We start from the raw sequence: 17,680 nt of genomic DNA, 5'->3' as shown, positions 1-17,680 counted from the left end.
AAAAGCTTTATAGTATCTCTGAAAGTGAGAGTGCTGTTCATACAGATATCCTCAATCTTGCTTCAAACTTGACCACCATATAGACCACTTGGTTGCTCTGTGGCTGCAATTTAGGTCTACACAGGCCAAAAAAACCTTCCAAGGACCCCAAACGAGCAGGCAGGTACCTTGCCTAAGCTGAGTTTTGTGCTGCGTTGGATCTGCTGCTAGCTGTAACCAGCCTAGGTGTCCTAAAACAAACTTATTTCTCCAGCAATACTTGATCCTGAGAAGATAGGTTCATGAGAAGATCTGATATTCCAGCTCTAGCTCAATGTTTTACCACATGGGCAAGGTTTTGGGGCTGTTTTTGTTGCTGGTTGGCTGTTAGAGACTGTAAAATGAGGCTTGATGCCTTCTGTGAAACCCTCAGTTAAACCTCAGTTAAAAATGTATTTCCACATTTTCTTGGCCATAAGCTTGTACATCATCTAAAAGTCAGTGGGGAAATGTATACGAAGGACATATGGTATATAGACAGAGAAAATGCAGTTTCTACTGGTCTCGTCTTTTGTTGTGTCATTTTAATTGCCTTAAGGAGCTACTACATAAATTTGTTCTTCTTTAATTAATTTAAATATTTAACTAAAGTAGTTAAAATGCAAATGTATCTGGGAGTTGCTGTACAATATTTAGTATTCCTTCAGTTTTGCTTATGTGGCTTAGTGTTGTACTTGATCACATCAATGATATGTACCAATGGTAATATTGTACCCTAAATCTAGGAAAAATTCAATACATTTGACAAATTAAAATATGTTTTAAGACATAACAAAATTACAGATAGGTGAAGGCATTTGTGTGTAATCTAAAAAATAGTTTTGCATTGAAATGCATGAAAACTGAAAGCTTCTATTGCAGAAACAAGTGTTTATTTTTTTTAGCCTGCCATTTGATTATACTTCAAAATACCTTCCAACACCTGAAAGTTGTGTTTCAGTAACAGATTGAGCCATTGTGCTTGATGACTTTATTAGCTCTGGTTCCATGATTAGAAGAGATGCTCCCTTGCGTTAACAGAGATATTCACCTGTATTTGTCTCCAAGTGTCGATCCTTTCTTTTTTATCTGTACAAATTCTGTACTTCCCATTCCATAGAGAGTTAATAATAACTCAAAACCATATTTTTGCTGTAATGCATTTTTCATACGGAATTCCTAAATGTGACTAGGTTGTTTGCTAGAGAACAATGGAACCATGTTTACAAAGGCAGTTTAGACTGCAATACTGAGGAAGTCTGTAGACAAATAATTAGCAGAGATGATTTCCCTAGAGGGGAATATTAGTGTTTACTTATTTTTTTTTTCTTTCTGTGTTTTTAATCTAAATCCTAAACCCTTACTCCTGATCTTGTTGAACAAGCTGTTTGCTGAGTTCATTGGTAACGTTGTCTAAGTATATTCAGGCTCATAGTAAATAATTAGTACTTACTGTCAGTTGCTTCCATTAATTGTATTTCTTTAGCTTATTTCTGTTTGTGCTGTGGGGTGTCTTAAAAAGTATCTCTTAGCAATAAAGCTCTGCATTTTCTTCAGTGCTTGGTTCTGCCATTCATTTTCTGCATGACCTCTGCGAAAGTACTTAATCGTTCTTAATAGCATGAGTGGAACAAGAACTCATTCATTAATATTTGTGAGGCTGCCAGACGCTATGCTGCTGCAAGCATTTACAGTACCTTACAAAAATTATAATTGCACTACCCAGCTGGTTAATGTTTATCCAGTTATGGAGCAGTTAAACAAAAAGCAGAGAGGCCGACCTACTGTTTTCCCTCGATCAGTATTGAATTTTAAAGAAATTTTTCCATGTTAAAGCCATAGAATTAAGCAGTGGATGAAATACCATTAGCGGGCCTCTGTAGAGAATAATGAGCTGAAAGCATGCCTGGTGCTAGGCTGCAATTAGGGTGAGAAGTGAAATACGGAGAGAATCAGAATACCATTTGCAAATCTCACCTTTCAGAGCATAACCTTTTCATCCCCACCAGGGGGAGCGTACTCGAAGATAACAATTAGCAGGCACAAATACTGGGTTTGAACACGATGGTTTCCTTGCCTATTTCTTGAAATAGAAAGGTACTTTGCGAACTTTGCATGCAAGCAATTTATTTTTTATTTTTTATTTTTATTTTTTTTCCCTGAATTTCCTTTTGCTTCAGCTACCACATCATGGCAAAGAAGCAGCATGAGCGTTTTTCTATATCCTGGGCTTTGAACATATTTTGAACACCTTTTTTTTTTTTTTTTTTTTTTTCTTCTTTTTTTCTTAAAACACTAATGTCAAGTACAAGATTTAGCTCAGAGTTTACATAGAGCAGAATGTCAAATTTCAAAGAAAAGTCTCCTACATAATGGCACACACAGCTATTAATGTTGTACATGGAGCTTAGATATTAGCATAGTTTAAATGTAGTGTGAGTATGTATCTGTTCATCCTGGGTACAGGTGCCCTGATAGACCCTACTGCTCCTGACGGTAACTCAGACATAGCTCGCTATTCTCAGCAAATTATTGTATTTTGCTTATACTCTGCCTCTGGACTGCCTTTCTTCTCTGTACAGTTCACCACCAGTAAAACCAAAACACTGTTCAACTACACAACCCTTAAAGTCATGCTGATATAGAGGCATTAGTCTACACTGAATGAGAGTAGGTGATAGGCAGGGAGCAGATCTCACGACTTGTTTGCGTAAGCAAATTTTCATCTTCTCCATGTGGGTATCTTATTGTAAATACTTCAGTTTTTCTTTGAAATAATTGGCTCTTTTTGTCTAAAGAAAGATACAGCTTCATTTGAAACCCAGATTTAAGCATACTGTTAGTAAATACCCATTCAGTTTTTCAATACTTCACAAGAAAATCTGAGATATTTTACAGTCTGCTGCATGAGAAAATATTCTTATAAGTCCTATTGGAACAAATGGACCCACATATATTTACCGGTGATGTTATCAACATTTCTATAGGTGTTTAAAGGAATTTTTCACTTTGAAATGTATCACTGAAACACAGAATGGTTTGGGTTGGAAGGGACCTTAAGGATCATCCAGTTCCAATGTCCCTGCCTGTGGCAGGGACACCTCCCACCAGACTAGGTTGCCCAAAGCCCCATCCAGCCTGGCCTTGAACTCTCTGGGGAAGGGGCATCCACAGCTTCTCTGGGCAACCTGTGCCAGTGCCTCATCACCCTCTGAGTAAAGAATTTCTTCCTTATAAAAAATTTGTTGGTTTAGATTCTAAGCTAAATCTACCGTCTGAATCTACACTAAGGTCTCCCTGGGCCCAGCCTGTATTTGTGCTTGGGATTTCACTGACCCTGTTGTAGGACTTTGCACTCAGCCTTGTTGAACTTCATGAGGTTCACATGGGTCCCCCTCTCAAGCCTATCCAGGTCCCTCTGGATGGCATCCCTTCCCTCCAGTGTGTTGATTGTACCAGCCCAGGGTAGCGAGCTTGCTTTGTGCCCTCCTTGCTGCCCTCAGGATCCATTTCATGGTCACTGCAGCCAAGGCTGCCCATGAGCTCCATATTCCCCACCAGCCCCTCCTTGTTGGTGAGAACAAAGTCCATTGTAGTACCTCTCCTCGCTGCTCCTCTATCACTTGGAGAAAGAATTTGTCACCAACACATCCCAGGAACCTTCTGGATTGCTTAAGCCCTGCAGTGCTGTCCCTCCAATGGATATGGGGGTGGCTGAAGTCCCCTGTGAGGACCAGGGCTTATGAACATGAGGCTGCTTCCATCTGTCAATAGAGGGCCTCATCTGCCTGGCCTTCCTGATCAAGCAGCCTGTAGCATATTCCTGCTATAATGTCCCCTGTCCCTGCCCTCAAGTAATCCCAACCCTAAACTCTGTCAGCTCCTCACACACCCCCAGGCAGAGCTCCAGGCCCTCCAGCTGCTCACTGACACAGAGGGTGACGCTCCCTCCTCACCTCCCCTGCCTGTCCTTCCTAAAGAGCCAACTCCTCGTTTATTGCCCATGCTACGTGGTGTAGCTGATATCTCTCCCGGCCCCTGAGAGCACTTAAAGCACTTCAGGCTCATTGTGGGGATCTGAAGAAGGGAGTGCCCTCTGCTGCACTGTATGCAGATAGGATTTTTAATCAAATTGTTAGAGGAGAAAGACTACACTTGAACAACTATCATCACATTCACTGTCAATATTCTCAGCAGCAGTTACTGATATTATCTCCCTCTGGTTTTGTCCCAAATCACATTACTATTTTCAGTCATTCATTGAGATGAAATTCAATAATAATTTATTATCATGGAGTACTTCTAAGCAAAGAGTTTCTTCTCAGAACAAATATGAAGTAAATGATACAGCTTGTGGCGTGACATTCAGATACTATTACCAGCTACCATAAGGCAGGGCTGAAGAAGATTATAATGGATAATTTCAGAGGAATGGCTGTTGAGGAGGAAATAAATAAGAATAATTGAGAGTAGAACACAGGTCTTGTAAGTGGAAAAATAGGAGTCACAAACTGTGAGCAAGAGAGAATTTTACAGCTGCAAACACAGTGCCAAGATGCTATTACAGCTGGCCTGGGCAGCTCTTTGGAAAGGTACTTCAGCAAAAGGGAATGTGTCGTGGTGAAGGGCAGGAGAAATGAGTCCACTGAGCGTCAGAGCACTGAAATGCTGTTGGGCTGGACCCTCAGATGGATAGGACATCTTTAGATATTCTTGGAAGGAACACGAGAATTTTCCCTTACATTTATGTGGTTGCTGAAGAGACCATACCAGAGGCAGCTATTGGGAGAAAGGTTGTTGGAAGAGGGAGGCAATTAGATAAGCAGATGGAGGGAAATAATAGCTTCTGTTGGTCATATCCACTGCTTACATTTCTTGCTCTGTAGTTGTATGCCTTTCAGACGGGACTTTTACAATACAGAGCTAGAAAAAAAATGGAAATTAGGAAATATAACAAATATGTATGGACAAAGGTATTTCTACCTCCTACACCAATCTTGTGTTCAATTGTGCTGGACAAAGCACAGGAAGCAGGGAAATCAGTATAGAACAGTGTGCTGCATGTTTACCTTCCCCTCCCCGCCCCCCCCCCCCCATAAAACCCTGTAGAAGTTCTTCACAAAAGGTGTTCAAGGCCTCAAATCTGTAGCAGGAACTGTGTCTATTTTACTGAAATTTTTATCTCACTACATGGAAACACATTTTTTTTTTTTTTCAAAACAGAACTTGACAAGGTATTGGCAATAAGCGTCAAAAGAAGAAGACTGGATTCTCCTCTTCATTCTCTTCTGTTTTTTTTTTTTTTTTTTTTTTTTTTCCTTTCTCTTTTCTCTCTCTCTCTCTCTTTTTTTTTTTTTTAAGATATTTTTTTTCTATTTATGGCAATCTGACACGATAATTTCTGGGAGTTGGTGGCGTTCCCATAGAAACAGCCTTGATTTGATGATATCACTGCAAGTTGCTGCAGTTATTCTGCTATGTTCTAATTAAAATAAAATCTTCCTAGATGAATTACATTTAAATTTTCAGACATTTTTCTAGGTGATTGGATGCGTAAAATCTCCATTTTTCTTTTGACCATGTCTGTCTAGGAGCCAAAAGATTTGTGGTGATCAAGATGCCATTCTTTTCAAAGCAATCTTTTTGTCTCAGTTCTCCAGCGTTCATAAAACCCAAGTGGGCTTTTATAGCTAATAATAGTAGTTATAAGTGGCTCTAAGTGATTTGTGGAATAAGAGCTGGAACTATTACGTGCCACCGAGGAGCTGCTTCTTTTACTCACCGTTTAATACTTTGCAATAACAACTGTTTTTGTTTCAGAATCTCAATGCACTTTCTGTTGTTGTGACTTAGAGTGCTAATGAATTCTGTATTAAAAGCCAGATGTTGAAGTGTCTGGGATGAAATTCTCCAGAGAATGAGTTCAATTGCCATGCAGTAACTGTCCTGAAAGTGTTGTAAAGGGCACGGTGTGTCAAAAACACTCTCTTTTTCATTTTGCTTGCATCCATTTTCCCTGGAGGGCATAGAAAAGGCTTAATTGCCAACTCATCTTTTTCCAGATACTGTGATGAAAATAAAATTGTGGGCTTTTTCTCATTGTGAAATGCCTGAAGTTAGAGGATGGAAGGACAAACAGAAAGTGGTATTGAAACAGATGGATTCCTCTGAGTTTGTGCAAGCTCGAGAGAGACCCACTGTGGTTTTTACTGATGCAGAAAAAGATGCCTCATCTCTGGCAAGAAAAAAATGCTGTTGTGAAATTTGCTACCATCCTGTTTAAGGAGAGAAAACACAAAGCAAATAACCCAGCTCTCCGTCTAGATTTCTCCACCTGTGGCAAGCTGCCCCACAGGGCCACAACCATTAGAAAATCTCAATAAAAGGCAGCATGATTAACACCACAACTTTCATGTCTCTCTAAGAAAATTAAGATAAAAACATATTTCTCAGAGACAGTAATTTTTTAAAATGTGAAACTCCCACAGGTGGAGAACCTAAGAACAAAATTTGGGGCAATATCTTATTTTCCACTTCTCAATTACAAATTTATTTTTCCCATTAAACTTCTCCCATCGAATTCCTTTTCCCATCAAACTTGTCATCAAATTCCCTTTCATTTAGTGCTATTATTTTGCTTTGTCATTGGTTTTGATCATATAATTAGCAAGTCAAAATGCTCATCCTCAGATAAACTCTGGTAAATAAAGGAACTTTACACGAACATGAAGTAAAGTGTGTCAAAAAGACGAATACATTCTTAGAGGATTCTGCAATAGTAGATGTGTTGGGGCTGAGCTCACCTCTTTTTTCTGAGGCTGGAGTGTTTTTTTGTAGTGGGATCGGGGAAAGTTGTCTGAGAATCCTAGATGTTGCTGCATTTAAAAAAAATAATATTAAAAAACAGGAATATTTTTTTCCTTAGAATGTGCTGCAGTATCCAGAGCCATCCAATCATATCATTTCATAAGCACGACACGCACTTCAACTAAAAAGCTAAATGAATAAATAAACAAAACAAGCACAGATTAAATCATTTCTAATTGAGTTTCCAAGGTTAGCAAAAACACACTGCGCAGAGGAACAGCTCAGCACTAATCTGACTAATTATGCCAGCGTTTAGTATGAGGGGGCTGCAGAACAGGAAGGTCCTCCCAAGAAGACACCCTGGTAGCCTGTGGTTTCCTTTCTCTCTAGAAACTTCTGCAGCAGGGTGGGTGCCAGGCTCTGTGGGTGCTCTGCAGAAACCCAGAGCTGCCCGTTTCACCAGCTGAAGCAGCCCTAGCACAGTGGGCTGCACAACCCTGGAGAAAAAGAGCAGCTGGTGCGTTGCTAGCCATCAGCCAACACCTCTGGTCTGCGATGGCTGCCAAGCCCATGGCCAACTGGAAAGTCATTAAGAAAACACACTTTGAGAGTTTCCAGGAAACAAGGTCACCACCTCTTCACAGGTTATGACATTTCTTCTTACCCAGCAGGCAGCTATTTTGTCTTAACAGCTAATTTCTGTCTTTTCTATTCCCTCTAGTGTTCTCCATCATGTTGAATACTGCCCTCTTCTCCAGCTGGAGGCAAGTTTTGGAGTCCCCGCTAAAAAAGAGAGGGATTTGGATGTAGAATTCACCAAAATCAGGAGTTTCACACAAAGGGGCTTCTACCACAGCTAACGCTTTTAATGTAGTTAATGCTCTGTGTTTCACAGATCTTCCTCGACATATCTTTGAGGTCAGGTATGCTTATTTTTCATTCTGCTCTGTTACAGACTGCACACTTATTTCACTTCTTCCAAAGATTTCTGGGCTTTTAATTTGGTATTTGTAGCAAAGACAGAAAAAATTACTTTAGGGTTGACTAGAAAACTTAATTTTTTAAAATAACAGTTCACAAATACGCTCTAAACTAAACACAACCTCATTATTTTGGAGGGTGGTTCATTTCCTTGTGAGTTTTAATAAAAGTAAAAATAGTTTGGAATGAAATGAGAATATTAGGCAAAGCATTGTGCTTACACCACAGTCAGCTCACGGCATCTTAGCAGTGTAAACAGAAATGAATTTTGCTATCCATAGAAGAGGATTGGGGTCTTCCTACCACAGGAGTGAGGGAGAGGAAGGACAGACCTGTGATGAAGACCTGAGAGGACAGTTCAGGACTTGCTACTGCCAGAGGAATAGGAGAGAATAATGTCCTGAAATAGCTCATTCCCTTTCCTAACCAACCATTCTGATACAGTTTTCAGTCTGGCTTTGACAAAGTGAGAAGCAAGTGCATGGATGTCTGCTGGCTGTGTAGCTCTCATAGTCCGTGCTGCTTATCATGGATCTAGAATCATAGAATCGTTTAAGTTGGAAAAGAACTTCAACATCACCAAGTCCAACCATCAGCCTGACTTACTGAATCCCATCACTAAACCATGTTCCTAAGTGCCATGTCCACACATATCTTAAATACATCCAGGGATGGGGACTACCATTTCCCTGGGCAGCCTCTTGCAAAGCTTGACCACCCTGTTCATGAAGAAATTCTTCCTAAGATCCAAGCTAGACTTCCCCTGGCACAACTTGAGACCTAAGTACATATCCAGCTTTCAGTTGGGGTACAGGAAGCCTGTGTTCAGGCTTAAACTTTATTTAACTCCAGTTACTGGAGCTGGGACTGGAAGTCACAGAGGAGTGCCTTGAACAGCACTGTTGCTCATGCTCTGGCCCAAAGAACATCTGAACCATAAGAAGGACTTGTGTGGGAAGGGCTGTGAGAAAAGTCTTGTTGCCTTGGTCTTTGGCATTAAACTTGGATGTTATTCTTCATTCCCAAAGCATGGCATTATTCTTGATTCTCACAAAAAATCCAATTTTTTCATTCTGCTTTTCCCCTCATTCACCACACAACTGAGATTTATATTGAATATATTGATATGCTTTTGTGTCATCTGTTCCCACCCTTATTGAAGCATTTCCCCGCAGCAGATGCATAAATTTGAACTGGACCTTCAAAAGACAGAAGAAAGTGGTTTTCTTTTGTCTTCTGAATAAAATTATGATTTCTTTTCCTAGTTTTTAAAGTTCTGTATGTTTTTATGGAGCTCTGCCAATCTGATCCATCTATTCAGTGTCTATTTCTGCAACCTTAGGACTTACACACACAACTGAGCATAAGTTACTGCACATGAGTCAAGCCATGGCAACTGCCCTGTGTTCAGGCTTAGCCCACAGCAAATGCAATGGAATGTGAGTTATCTTAAACCTCTTTCATGATGGGCTTATCTTTCCTCTGTACTTTCCTGGGATGCTGCTGGGTATCATTATTTCTGTTGCAGTGATTTCTCTATTTCTTTATACCCCCCATCCTGTTAGTAAATAAATCACCTCCTGCTATACAGTTAAACTTTAAAATCTTTCCTTTTTTATTTTGTTTTAATTGACAGCCTCTGCAAATACCTTACCATCCTTTTATGTGGATGTCTGTTGTAAACATTATAGTCTGGTTAGAAGAAGCTTTTCAGTGCAGGAAAAAGAAAGAAGAGTGAATGCCAACCAGTCTGTACATAGAGGCAGAGGATCCCTTTCTAAATGAGCACCAGCTGTATAACAGACATCTCATCTTACCTGAATGCTGATGTGTCAGACTGCAAAGGTTTGATAAAAATGATCGACGAAGAGGGGCGTACAATGGGGGCACCCAAGAGCAGGAGGTCACCTGATAGATGTGAGACCAAGACTCCTGCTGCTTTGGGGTGGCCTCGATGTAGCCCTTCTTTGGTTATGGGGTGGCTGTTAGAGGCACAGTCAGGGCCGCAGGCTGCGAGTCAGGTGCATTTGTATTGCAAATGTTAGAGGTGCAGGCTCCGCAGGGAGGAATAGGTTAATGTAATGCAAAAAGGGTCTGGAAAACAGCAAGTCTAATTATTACAGTTGTGCAACTGAAGTAAAGAGAGGAGTATGACTATGAAGGGCTCGGATACCAGATGAATGAGCAGAATGTCTGTAGTCCATCCAGGTACTAAGAATGGCCTACAAAAGATACATGTAGTATCACATTTGTAGATTGGAACAAGTCCAGCTACAGCATGGAAAGATAATGGCCTGTCCTGTGTACCCACTTATTGCTAAGACCCGGAGCTTGTGTGCAACCTTACACAAGCTTAAGTGTGTTAAGTATTTTACCATTTAGAAAGCACACCATAAGGGAAAATACCCAGTAATGTGACACAAGGCATAAGGAAATAAATAGATGTATACAAAAGGGACTTTCAGCTTAAGGGTTATGGGATTCAGGTAGCTGGACAGCAGGCCACTGCCTGATTGACAGTAAACCATTGCTGTTTGTTATCCTGTCTTAATAAGGTAAGCCCAGTGATAAATCTGGTGTCAAGTTGAGCTCTGTGGCAGAGCAAGGCTGTGAGTGAATTTGGTTCCTGGGAAAAAATAGGATTTGAAATCAATTTAGGAGCATCCAGTTGTGGCTCAGCAGCTGTACCCTGGAGAGCCAGGCGCGGGCGGGAGGCGTGCCTTGGGGGAGCAGCCAGTGCAGAGGGCTGTGGGAGGAAATCAGGCGAGAAAGCATTGTTCTCATGGCATGAAACACGACAGGTCTGAAACAAATCACCTGGAGTGTTTTAAACCAATGTCTTCTCATCCATGTTTTTAGCCTATGGGGCCTTGGCTTATCCTGCTAACACACAGAGATGGAGCTAAAGCAATTCCAACATCCAGGCCCTCTCTACAATCCCAACTCAACCTTCTTTCCAAAAATGAGCTATATATGGAAGAAACGTGGATCAGATTTTTGCATCTCAGGGTCTTCCCTGCCGTTTACTCTAGTTATATTCTTCCCTCACTGTTTGTGTAACGAAATGCAGCAGTTGTTTAGTAGCCTACTGTGAAATGAAGAATGAGACCACCCGTCAACGGCTGGTGGAGCTGGGTGCAGCAAAATCCTCCTGCCAAGTCACCAGGAGGCTGCCACATGTTCAGAAGAGGTTAGTGCAATCATGGGACACCAAAAATCTGCCCTGAATCTGCAGTCAGGTGATTACTTTCTGTAAGTGTTTTAATTTCTTTGACAGATTGTTCATTGCAGCACTGGGTCTGTGAACAGTTGGCCTGCTTGACTGCTTTGTTACTTTAACATTAATGAAATAGTATAAACACATTATAATCAAGGAATTTGCACAGATTAAATGGAAGTAATCAAACACTGCCTTAGACCCATGAGCGGATCTTTATATTCAGAGACAGTTGCCAAAATTGTGACTATTTTCATCATACTCTCCTACACAGAGAAATAAAATCTGTGCTTTACATGTAAAATTTCCATGAATGTAAATGCATATGTAAAAAGGAAAATGATTTGGTTTGACATAAATGTGGTTGTCATTACTGTAGCAGAGTATACACACACACAAACACAAGAGGATGCTGGTAAAAGAAAAAAAAATCCTCATTTTCTACTTCAGTCTCTCAACATGGCTCAAGCTGACAAAAGGATTAACAATCTAGTCACATCACAGAGGTTAGATGTCACAAATGGACACAGCTCCTATTGCAATTACCGTAGAAATAAGAATAAAGGCAAAGAGACGAAGAGATCATTTTGATAGTGTTGTTCATAGCTCTTTATTCATTGAACCACTAGAAGTCTAAGCGCACCAATTCATTGTTCAATCCCTTGGCCAAATTTCATCTGCTTGAAGTAGCCAAGTCTGGCTGAACTGAAGTGCAAAGCCCCGCGCGGTATGTGCTATAGATCCCATCTGTGCTGATTCACAGAGGCATATTACAGCTTGCAGCTGCGATGTGGTAACTCTTCAGCTCATACTGCAGCAGCACATAGATCCTCAAGGTTTGTTTCCCCCGAGGTCCCTGATTCACTCTGCAGTGTATCAGTCAAGACAGAAGGCTGCACACAAGCTTCCATTGAAAAAAAAAAAAAAAATTAAAAAAATTGCATGCAAGACCTTGATATGATTGAGGATTGAGAAGATAGCCTAGTAAATATGATTAGACAGCACCACATCCTCGACAGCCTGCATCAGCAGGTTTTGATGTCCATGTAGTGGACTGGGGCATTAACTTTGGACAGCATTTCCACTAAGCAAAACTTTACATTAATCAAGGAATCACAATTGTGTGATCAAATTGCAAGCACAATTTTTACAACAAGGTGCGCAAATCAGGCAGTTTAATCCACCAACAGCTACATGAGCAGAGGGCAGATAATACACTGAGACTGAGGTGCTTTGCATCATTGTTCCCTCCTGCTGCCCACTTTACCTCTAGATTTTGTACTACATAACCTATATCAGCAAATACAGTTAAGCCAATACGTGCTAACCATCATCTGGATAAAATAAGGTAGATCTAATGCCCTGAATTTAGAATTTCTTCCCAACCAGTGTTCATTTGCACCAAGGCCTCTGTCATAATCCAGTATAATCCTCACCAATTTGTATGACCCCATGAGTGCTGGAGTCTTACATCTCCCACACTCTTTGTGACTGCACCCTGCTCATTACACTACAAATCGTCGGCTACACCCTGTTCCTTGAAGCAACAGGAAGCGTTAAGCTCTGGCATTCCTCCCAGGCCTTAAACAAACACGTACCTGGGAACACGGTTTTATGAACATATTCCAACTATGAGTAACGTTTGTATAACTACACGCGTGATAAATCATGGGGGTATTTTAGTTTTGTCACCATAACTTCAGGACACAAAGTGTTCATGCTGTGCAACTGTGGCACTGGAGCAGCCACATCTGGGACACTGCTGTGATACCTATGCTGTGATTGCAGCTGGAGCTTGTTTTGAGATTGAACTTCCTCTGGAACTAGATGAAGTTGGACCTAAGTGTGAGATCTGTCTTCAAAGATCAAGTTTCCACTGCCATCTTAGTGTAAAATTTCCTTCAGGCCTGCTCCGGTGAGGCCTTGCAGTGGCCCTCAAGAGGAGGCCTGTTCCTATCAGCAGTGTGCTGAATGCCCTTTGCTGAGACATAAACCAAAGTAGCCTGCGTTGGGACATTCACTCAAAACAGGGTTCAATACAGTTACAAGAAGCTTTTTTTTTTCAGAGACTGAGGGAAAAACCATCTTGTGTGTGTGTGTTTCCACTTTTGCAGCTGATTGCATTGGGTGATATATGCGGTTGGTCACATCACAATGAATTACCTACAGGAACATTTCATGATGATAAGGTTCACGGTTCACTGGAGACATAAAAGACTTTCTTTGTTTAAGTGCCCAGAAAGAAGTTGCTCTTTGGCATTTTTATTTTTCTTTGAATAAATCATGTGAAACTAGAGACTTGTCCCCCACCTCGTGTGTGACATTTTAAAAAACTGGGATAAACAGGAGAGGATTAATGATTATGTAAGCACTGCATTTCACAAAGGGCAGGATCCCAACCACCCTCACTTTTGTTAGGTGGCAGATCTCAGCCTGCAGAAATTCTGGATGAAATTACTTCTCACAAAGTCCAGCGTCAGGGGAGGGATGGGCCAGGAACTGGCCACCTCTGATGGTGTAGCTGCTCCTAAATCCAAATTTTCTGAGGACCATGTTTTCCTTAGTTATAGCTAACTTTAATGATCAGTCAATAATGTGATACCAGAGAAGGACTGGTGATTGCAGAGCCCTCCAATCATACTGAGGAACACAGAATCAAATTGATCAAAAATAAATAAATAAATAAATAAATAAATAAATAAATAAAATTAAAAAATTAAGGATGACTTTAAAGGATTTGCTAGTGGTAACCCCAAGCATTAAGATAATCTAAAAGAGTTACAAATATCTGTCAGCTACGTAGAAGAACTAATTATACTAATTTCATGGGTGTAGTTGGAAAGAGCCATTGGAGGCCATCTGGTCCAGCCTGACTGCTCAGGAAGGGACATGTAGAGCAGTCTGCCCAGGACCACATGGGGACATCTTTTGAGTATCTGTGAGCATCAGGACCCCACAACCTCTCTGGGCAACCTGTTCCACTGCTCAATGATCTACACAGTAAAGAAGCATTTCCTCATGTTCAGGTAGGAACTCCCATGTTTCAGTTTGTGCCTTTTGCCTCATCTTATCGCTGAGCATCACTGAAAAGAGCCTGTCTCCTTCTTCTTTCAATCTTCCCTTCAGATATTTATACACAATGATGAGATTACCCTGAGTCTTCTCCAGCCTGAGTAGTCCCAGCTCTTTCGGCCTTTATTCATATGCTCAGTCAACTTTGTGGCCTTTCACTGGACTCTCTCCAGTACATCCATGTCTCTCTGTACTGGGCAGCCCAGAACTGGGCACAGTGCTCCAGGTGCGGCCTCACCAGTGCAGAGCAGACGGGGAGGATCACCTCCCTTGACCTGCTGGCAGCACTCTTACTAATGCCACAAGGGTTCATCTTCAACTTGGTGTCCACCAGGACCCTCTATAAGTAATCCTGTTTCCACAGCTTACTAGTAACATGAATCCACTTTAAAAATAATATTAAAAATACATTTTCCTTACTATTTGCTTTACATATATTATTATAGAGATATTTTGACTGCACAACCATTTCTAAACATTGCTACGCACACTGCTTCTGTCTATGGGAGCTGAAAAATGGCATTAATTCTCTTTTGCCACAGGGTGGCGATCTCTTAAAAATTATGAAGGCTCAAAGTTACCTTGAGCTTTTTATTTCTGTGTTAAGTAAAGGAAAACTCAGAAATAAGACTTTAATACTTCTGATAATACTTCTGGCTAAATTGAAAACAATAGCACAATTTTATAATATCAGCTGTGTTAGAGCATTGCTGTGCTGCACAGTTCATTCTGATTGCACAGAAGAAGGAAAGGGCTTTCTGCATATCCAGATGTAACTTGCAGTCTTGGAGAAATGTTTAGGTGTAAATCCCCTCTGACTGACATCCATTTGGAAGTGAATCACAGCTGCTTTTTGATCACTGGGTGTGATTTTGTTGACCTGGACACATTTATACACAAGCAAAACTTTCCTACATGCACCCTGGAGGGACTTTGTCATGTCAAAAAGTCCCAATGGTGTATATATTTATTATAAGGATTAAGGAAGATGTAGACACACCTAAATTAAATCAAGCTTTCTAGGTGCACAACTTCACACTAGCTAATCTGTCTTTGAATTTGTCTTCCCTTTTATAGAGTTTTGCAAATTTTATTAAAATGAAAGCAAACTGTGACTGTCTTCTCACAAAACGGTGCTGCTTCATAAAGCCAAAGCCTTTATCATTTTGGCCATACTTTCAGTACGTATAATGCTGCTGTACCTGTTATTTACCCTCCCCCTCTACATCCAACTGTCACAGTGGAGTATCCAATTAAAAAAAATGTTTCCTCACATTCTTTGATTATTGCCCAGGTTAGGAGGCCACCAGGAAGGCTTTGCCTTCTGTGATGGCATATCAAGTGCAGCTCTGCAGATGCACTCATTCCTTTATCATGTCCTCAACTATGAAAGTGGAGGAGGCAAGGTGAGCAACGAGGGAGACAAAAATAGAAGAACTGTTTAGAGAAACACAGCAATTAGGAGTTTCGATATAGAGAGTGTATGCATTGTCCACAGACATCATTTCTAAATAGGTTTATCCTGGAGCCTTAAAATGCCACTGTCAGCACAGAAGCACTGCTGAACACTCCAAGTTCTTTTAACTAACTGGACTAACAGGAGTTTCAATTAAGAATTAGATATAGGTTAGGTACAAAATTAGCAGCCAGCCTTGCATCTATGGGCAAGAAGCCTGCCATATATGAGAAGGCTTACAAAAGTGATACCTCAAGGACGTATGCATTATTGTACAGCATCTATTTGAAGAGGTTTTTGAAGTTTAAGGATAATTCTGATGAATATTAAAATAGAGTTGAAGAATACTTTTATAGCTACACTTCTGTTAAAGCTTTTAAAGCCACTTCAAATTCCCTGCAATAACCAGCTCCACATTCGGCCTGGTTGGAAGTCCTGTGGGCAAAATTATTTTTAATATGACATGACCACTAGATTTTCCTAACCCAATCAGGGGCCACAAGATGTGCCCATTTCCTTCCGAGGAGAACTAAATATAGAGATATGGTTTTCAGTGAATATAATAAATAGGTTGAGCCTGGACTCTGACAAGTGCAAACAAAAGCACATGAGCAAAGGTTGGCACCCCACCCAGCTACACTTGGCGCTTTTATTTTCTCTAAGTCAGCTTAGTTACAGCTGAACAGCTTGTGATATGCCTTTCTGCAGGCACAGGATGTGCTGAATAGGTTAACAGAACCAAGTGGACAAGGGTCTTTGGATCTCCACAATCTTTCTTCTGTTGCTTATCTTAATGAGATAAGAAAACAAGTGTCATATTTTTTTTTGGATTTTATGCAATGCTGTTCATAGCATGAAACAATAAAAGCATTATTGTGGAAGGGGAGAAAAATCCCCTAGCACATCTACAAGACCTGCAGCTCTCCTACTGTTTCCAAAACGTTTGTCCTTATGCACCACATTATTACAGGAGTAGTCACTCCTGCCACATCTCAGACTTTCTTCTTCCTTGCTGGCTTTTGGGTTTCAGCAGGAAACTTAACCCTCTAGATTCTGTGGAAATGCATAGTCACCTTTCTGAGCAATCGTTTGGCTTGCATCCAAGGCATCCTTGCCTTTGCTTCATAAAACAGAAAGGAATTATGACCACAATAAAGTGTTCAGCTTACTAATTGCTATTTAATTGCCGCTCAGCATTTCCAATGCATTAACCAGCAATGGCAGCGTTACATAAACACTTGACAGCATGATCTGAATCTTTAGGACACAGGGAAAAGGCCCCGTGAGCATGCATGTGTGCATGCAGGTCCACGTGCGTGTCTGGAGGCAAGACAAGAAAAGGTTTCTCTTCCCCACTCTGCACATGTCGCCATGAAACATGTGGATCTCCCCACAGGAGGAATAGCCACTGATTCTCCCCTACAGACTTGATATTCCCAGAGGACATATATATGTTCTGATACCAGCTGTACAGGAGCTCTCTGACAATGGCCTTCACTTTTCAGATGAAACTCCTGTGTTTTTTTTTTGGCTTTCCCACACAGAAACACACCTCTCAAAATGCTTTGCTTCATTAGACATGCAGTCTGAGAACAAAGGCTGGAAAAAAAAAAAAAAAAGAAAAAAAAGAAAACAACAACAAAAGCAGAGAAGAATCATTGAAAATTGCTCAATTTTCCTTGCCTGGCGAGGGTGCAAACCCTTGCTGGGCACCCAGCCCCTTTGTCCCCCTCACCTTTCAGCGTCCCCTTGATGCTGTGAGCAGTGCACACAGACAGAGCTGGGGGATATGGTCGGGAATGGGACCACGAGGCACCCTCCAGCGTGCAACCAAACCTAAGACACCATCAGGCAGGTGCAATGACTCCCCACAAACAGAGCACTGTGGTGGTTACAGTGAGCTGAGACTTGGTTTCTATGTTTCATAGCAAGGCAAATCCTAAAAGCATCCTCAGCTTTGTGCCCATGGAGCATGGCCTGCATCCTCCACACACCCTGCTCCATGTCTGCTCAGTGACTCTGGGTTTGACTGCTGCAGTGGTACTTATCCCCCTTATCACTCAGTCTCTGAGCTTAAATGGACTGCATGTAGACATTGTGCTTCCTCAGCAGAGTTCATTCTCCGTAAG

Source organism: Aythya marila (assembly GCF_965140915.1).
Source record: "Aythya marila genome assembly, chromosome: 2".
In the NCBI taxonomy this organism is placed as follows: domain Eukaryota; kingdom Metazoa; phylum Chordata; class Aves; order Anseriformes; family Anatidae; genus Aythya; species Aythya marila.
The sequence above is the reverse complement of the archived record's forward strand: the minus strand, read 5'-3'. Positions refer to the sequence as shown.